At 31.6% G+C, this 7,276-nt stretch overlaps 2 long non-coding RNA genes across 5 annotated transcripts; both read right to left on the bottom strand.

The window, feature by feature from the left end:
- LOC107619701 lies at window positions 254-2,031 on the bottom strand. Of its 4 annotated transcripts, XR_002353998.1 has the most exons (6): window positions 1,979-2,031; window positions 1,689-1,863; window positions 1,445-1,593; window positions 1,168-1,292; window positions 930-1,005; window positions 254-824 (listed from the first exon to the last, which is right to left on the bottom strand). It is a non-coding gene; the product is annotated as an uncharacterized LOC107619701 (long non-coding RNA). The 4 variants fall into 4 exon arrangements; XR_001615753.2 differs by lacking the exon at window positions 1,445-1,593; XR_001615752.2 differs by having other exon boundaries at window positions 1,457-1,863.
- LOC110266290 lies at window positions 5,934-6,580 on the bottom strand. The gene is made up of 3 exons (XR_002353512.1): window positions 6,481-6,580; window positions 6,276-6,391; window positions 5,934-6,165 (listed from the first exon to the last, which is right to left on the bottom strand). It is a non-coding gene; the product is annotated as an uncharacterized LOC110266290 (long non-coding RNA).

The raw sequence follows: 7,276 nt of genomic DNA on the forward strand, positions 1-7,276 counted from the left end.
GTGAATCTTTTCAGATTGTGACTCAGTTTTGCTAGAGTCCCCAGTTAGAGGTGCCCAGAGTTCTTAAGCACACTCGTTTTACTTTGGACCACGACTTTAACCGCTCAGTCTCAAGCTTTTCACTTGACACGTTCACGTCACAAAAAAGTTACAGATGATACATTTAAGTGAAACATTAATTTCTGAGGTCATTACGCTCTTTTAAAAGGATTAGATCGCCAACTAAGTTTAAAATCTTTGTATTCTCAGTAATAATTTAATTAACTTGTGCCAATCAAAATACATAATACGAAGCAACATTTCATAAGTTTTTCACATATGCAAACCGTACATAGAGATTTAGCCTCACACAACTAAAATAAGGCCAATCATCCAAGGCATGGCTGGACTTGGTTTAGTTGCTGCAGGAGCAGCTGATTTCCTAGGTACAACTTAATAAAGTTTATACTTGACACATGAGGTGTCTTCTAGGATACTATTGACATAAACAAGGCTATGAGGTTCTAGCTTGTCCTAAACCTCGCAAAACACAATTAACAAGATGGTTCATAAGGGCCTTTAGTCCAGAGGCACAAGGAGCAACAAGTTGGAGTCATCACCTTTTACTCAAACTACCAAAATAAACTTAGTGGCGTATATACTTAATCGAAATTTTTCCCAAAATAACATAAGTGACAACAATTGGATATATGGTAGTATTAGTTGAAAGATATGACATCCAACCAGTTCGGTTGTGACCGAACATCCACCGATCCTCCTTCCTCGTTCCCAACGGACTGAATTATCTTGACAGTTGCCTTCATCTTAACAGTTTCTGCATTGGCCTGCACGGAGTCCAAAACAAAGACCTGGTTACGTTTCCAACAACAACGAATCTTTCATGGCACAAACAAGATAAGGCCACAATTCACAAAGTTTAACCAGCATACCATCGGATTGAAGATCCTCGGACTGATTCTGCCTTTGTAGAGGAGCCAATAAAGGCACCAAACCGCAATGTCCACACTGTAACCAGAATATCAAGCAGCAGATGATGGAATAATTCATTGGCAAGGATTTAGATTTAACAGTTTTCAGCAACAAAATGTCAAACAATAGTACAACATGTAAGTATCGAATAACAAAACTATGGGTGTGAGAGGAGGTGCAATGGGATATTCAACATACCCATCGACAATCGTCGGCAGACCAGCTGGGTTGTAGCACTTGCCCCAGTTTGCCGAATATGGGGTGCCATGCCTAAAGTTGACCAGATTCTAATTCAACATGACCAACTTTCTCAAAGCGCGACACTGCATTCGTGACGTGTTTCAAAGTGGGTTATTAGGCATGATGTTCATTTCAAGGTTTGCACCATTGAACATGAACGCATATAAATGTGAACCAGAATATCTTAAAACCAAATCCATGTGTGTGTCTGTATATATACATAATTTAGGCTTACAACTATACTCACAATGTGAGTCATGTTAGCCTCTCTTCTAATAATACTTTCGAGGGTTTTGTTCACGTCAAAGGCATAGACCCTTGCTTCCTTAACATCAAGAATCATCAGATACCACAGGTCTGCTGGCTCTTAGATGGGCACAAAGACTTACAATGCAGACATTATTATAAGGCAGGAGTTGGACTCAACATCTTTCAATATAAGACCTCGTTCGTATGCAATACAAGGGGAGATAACTCACATAGTGGAGATCATTCATTTCTGGCATCCAAGGTAGTGTGTATACAGCCTCCAGCCAATCCATATGAGCATCGCTGAGGACCTCATCAGAAAAAGTTAGATGGGAAGTACCATATACGCGGAGTCATCAGTTTTGAAGCAACCATTGACCCAATCATAGTGGCAGTGTTGATAAGCTGAACGTTTGAACATTCAATCGATTAGCCACGCGTACTTTCATGTCGTTTATATTTGTAACATGTTCACCGATCAAAGTGGCAACAGAAAATGTCAAATCAAGGATTCACTTACATCAGTGTGTGGTGTCCATGGGGCACCAAGGACATGAAAACCCCTTTATTGTGAAAATTTATTGAAACCAAGTGTGCGGTTTGTGTTTAGTAAAACAAATTTGTTGAAAAAGAATAATAATATAAAAGTAAATATCAAAATTAAGTAAAACAGAAGGGTTTTCCTTACCTTTTAATTTTGTATGTTGATTAAATTAACAGAAAATTGTTATTCATTGTGATTACTTTGATTTGTTTTATTCGAACTACAAAAATATTTAATTAATTCAAGTATTTAAAAAAAATTATGTTAGCAAAAGTTAATACCACATTCGAAACCGTTATGTACAAAGAATGTAGTTTACATATATTCAAACGTATTAGTAGATAAAATTCATTAAGTACATACATATGTCATGAGAAATACAAATACTAAACTTATAGCGATATTATTTAATTCATCTAATTATGATTTGTATAACATTATTACTTACGTAAAAATATGCATCAAGTCGTTAATTGTTAATATATTTAAAATGGAAGAAATTTCTACCTCCCGTTGATTAAAAATGTATATAGTAAATAAAGGCTAAGATATTATACATATTCTATTAATGGTCTAATTTTACTCTTTTAAAAATTTATAAAAAAAATAATTATATTAACCAAACCTGCATTTTTAATACCATAAGAATTACATGTTATGGAAAAGACATATACGTGTACTAAACAAATGAAAATTTTAATCCAAAGAAACTCTATTTTATATAGAAGTAATTAAGTGTCATCAAGTTAGTAATTTTAGTTGTTAACAATAGATGAATAATATTTGATATTATAAAGTATCAAAAGTAAAAAAGACTCATTCATCTTTCAGACTGTTTTGTTTTACTACAAATTAAAATTTGTTTTTTTATTTTTAAAATATTAAAACACCAGTGTTATTATAAAATCTAAAATTTTTTTCGAACTCATATTAAGACACTAAAAATGGGTATTTCAAATAAATTTTACAAATATTAAATTTAGATAATTTATTTAGATTTTACGGTTATTTTTAAACTTATAAATCAGACGTATAAAGAAGGACTAAAATAAGTTTGCAGCTTTTTTATTTAATTACTATAAAGAGCAACCCAATTTACCTAAATCCCCTAAATTGATTTTGAAAACGTGAATGTTCTGAACCTATTTAAATATAAATCATCCCAGGATAACAAGGATTAGACTATATATTATACACGCTAGCCAGGGATGATTTACGCATGAATGGTCTTCATGGAATACACATAAATATCCCACCCTAATGAACTTCCCAGTTAAACATAATTCGTCCTGGGCTAGGGGATTTATTCAATTTTTAACCTAAATCTCACTAGCCTAGCACAATTTACGTGCATCTAGGTACCCCTCACTAGCCTAGCACGATTTACGTGCATCTCTATGTCCCTTAATACCCAAACACGATAAATCTGCAAAAATTCTCCCCATGATATCGTTCCACGATTTATCCTTCATTTTGTTTACTGAATATGCTAATTTGATTGGATAATGTTGTGTTCAATGTTGAATTGAATTTGGATGAACCGAGATTGAAATTAAAAATTATTGAACGAGTTAAAGTTTACTTGACAAATTGATTTCTTGAAAATTCTGATTCTTACTGATTATGTTGACAATATTACATTGGTTATTAAACTAAACTAGGGTAGATTGATTATTGAGAATCATGTTGTTCTGATATTTGTTGGAACCAGACTAGTGAATTATTGAGAAAGAGGAAACCCATAAGAGTGCTTTAAGTCCATTTTTAGGAGAGATTATGTTCGAATTTTTACAAAAATATAAGGATTTAACTAAATTGAAATATATAAATTAAGTCTTGAATGTAAAATTAATGAATTGGATACTTGATAGCTGGAGATGGATGTTTAAGTACTTGACAGTAATTTGAAAGAATTCTTGAGAAGGATAAGAAATTGTTTTAAATAATGAAAAGAAGATTTTACCTTGATTAAATGTTGAAGGAGTTTGAATAATTATAAACAAAATATTTTGATATTATGATTGATAAATGGCTGAAAATGTACTTTTTTGGTGATGCAGTGGTGTGAATGATTATGAGGTGATGTGGAGGTATGATTGATTATTTGGTGATGCAGAGGTATGATTGCTGAGTTGGTGATGCGGAAGTATGACTATGAGAAACAATAATTGAAAAACTACGAATGATGAACAAATGACTGAAAACTAATAATTATATATGAGAATTGGTTGTTTGATTGAGCCTTCGTGCCAATTGCTAACGTGGGGACGCCCATCTAACTGATAGCCTATTTCTCACTGAGATGTACTTTTCTAAGCTATAGCAAATTATTATATTATTATTTTCGGTCTGACTGACACGGATAAATCTATGATGCCGCGGTATTCTGACTGACATGGATTTGTCCATGATGATACCAGTGCCTGACTGACTCAGTGAGAAATCATATTCGGGGTTCGGCCTGGGTAACGTTGGGTTGCGGGTAAACAACCAACGCATGAGCTCATGGCCTGAATAGAAAAGGCATTCATCATATGCATTTGTGTAAATTGCTTGAGTGTTCCTGTGTTGCTGTGTTGTGTTATTTGTGAATTCTTTGTATTTGTTTGATGTGTGAATTGTTTGTATGTTTGTATTGTGTGTCTGCTTGTGTTTGTTGGTTCCTAAATATGTCAAGAATTAAGGTAACTGAGAATTGATGTGTGAACTATCTGATTTGTTTAATTGAGGAATAACTAATGAATTTAAAGTGACTATGAACTAATTTCTGTAATTGAGAACTAATCAATGTAACTCAAAATTGAGTAATGTGACTAAGATTTACTTAAAGTAACCTAATTTGAAGAAACAGATTAAAATCTTTAAAGTAATTCTTAAATAATTCTAAAGGTTAAATAAAGGGATTTATTTTAAAGTTATATAGAAATTATTTGCATTTTATTTCTTTACTCTCACGGCATTCACTTTTTTTACTGAGAACCTGCGAGGACGATGTTCTCACCCCCCTACAGAGTTTCTTTTTCAGCGACAGGTTCAGGAATCCTTGGTGCGAAGCCATGACCAAACTACAGAGCTTTATGTATATATGTATTCGTATTTTTGTATTTGGTTTAGTTTTAGATTTTATTTTTCCTCTCGTCGTTTATTGTTTTGGTTTTTAGAGGGGTAGAACTTGTATTTGAAAATTTTTGAATAAGTATATGTATATAATACTATGTGAATATATACTTATGTAATTAAGTGGTTTAAAGTAAAGACTTTTCAATTTCTTAATTAAAAATCCGGTTTATAGTCACGAAGGCTCAATATTAAATGAATATAGTATGAAATTAAAGGAGTAGAGGTAGGTAACGCCGAACTTTTAGTGCGATCATGAGGTGCTAAAAGTTAGGGTGTTACATTATGTATCCTATTCCAGGACTTATGTATGTGTGTGTGTGTGTTTTACTTCTGTATCTCGACGCTTCTTACGTTAACGTTTTGTGTGTGAATAACGGCTGTCAATTTTGTTTATCTTTTCTTCACAAGCTCCTAGTTATATTATTATTCTTCAAGTATTATGTATGTATTTTTCTTTTATGTGTCGTAATGCCTCGCCACCATTGATTTATGACTTAAGCGTAAAGCTCTATGTGGTAAGGTGTTATAGTATGTACGTATGTACGTATAAAACAAAAATGTTACCAATTTTTCAAAGTAAAGTCAATAAGGTTTTCAGGTAAAGGCTCCTACTTATTATAGTTATATATAGAAGAATTCATAATATCCTCTTCTATTTAAACAAAGGTGTTTATTTTTCTTTACATGCTCTAAGTTATATTATTTTCCTTCAAGTATTATGTATGCATTTTTTTAAGTGTTGTAATGCCTCGCCACCATTGATTTACGACTTAAGTGTAAAGCTCTGTGTGATAGGATGTTATAGTATGTATATATAACTATTATATATAGAAAAATATTTCCGATTTTTCAAAGTAAAGTCAATAAGGTTTTCAAGTAGAGACTCCTACTTATTATTATTATATATAGAAGAATTCGTAATATCCTCACTATTAGAATAGCGCAACCGAAAGCGTGACATTCTGGTGGTAAGGGTGTTACATCTAATGGTCGAAGATCTTCTTGATCATGGCATCATGAATCTTCTCCCATATAAATTTCTCCTACACAAGGAAACATTTAGCACTAGTTAATCAAAATTAAATACATAACTAAACAAAATAAAAGATATAAACTAACTAAAGTTTGAATATGTAAAGTTTTTACCACCTACTTCTAAAACAATCACTCTCTGCTCTCAGCAGGGATCTTCTTGTAGCTCGGTCATGGGTTGTTGTATATCAGCTTAATGACATTAATATTGTATATGCATTGTTATCTGGCACAAACCTATTAATAGAAAACTTAAGATTAGTAAACACAAATGTTGTTAGAACTTCAAAATAAATTGCATTTAAAACCAATTAAATAGTACTCACATCATCAAATCATCCGGCCAAATCGTCATCCATACAAGACTAGCTCGTGGCACCTCTATTTATTGTCATGTCTACCTAAAACAATGTAATTATATCATAATCTAATTGTCAAATTAATAAAGATATTTTTAAAATATAAATATAACATACATAAAGTATTTGTTTAATGAAATGAAAGAAACCTCTTAAAACTATACTTATCATCAATATAATTTATATTAATAATCTAAAACTTTTAGAATACATATAATAACTACTAAAAAATAATAGTATTCAAGATTATTTTTTCCTTAATAACTATACACATTTTTTCAATTTAATAGAATGCTAACTCACCAAAATCATCACCTCTGCCACACGCTTAAATTATAAGGAACCAAACTTATAGCATTTAATAGTATATACATTTTTACTAATTAAATTCACCCATAATTTTGAAAAACTTTTTAGATAACCTCTCCTAAAATATGGATGTATCCACATTTACGGTTGCCATAAATCCAACCAGCCTCTTAAAACAAAACTCATCATCAATATAATTTTAACATCTTGGAAAGAATAGGTAAAAATCAACATTACAATTAATTAAAACTTAACTCAAAATTTACCAAATTAAAAAGAGACATAACAAAAAATGATATAAATTAAACACAATTGAAAAAAACTCATTCCATTAACTCAAATAAAATCTTCAAGTACCAAGCATTTATAATGTAAAGCCAAAAAGATTACAAAAAGAAAATATAAGTGAAGAAATTAAAACTTGAATCTTCCAACAACCTAAGCACTCTTGTGT

The sequence above is a fragment of the Arachis ipaensis genome, chromosome B09 (genome assembly GCF_000816755.2).
Source record: "Arachis ipaensis cultivar K30076 chromosome B09, Araip1.1, whole genome shotgun sequence".
Classification (NCBI taxonomy): domain Eukaryota; kingdom Viridiplantae; phylum Streptophyta; class Magnoliopsida; order Fabales; family Fabaceae; genus Arachis; species Arachis ipaensis.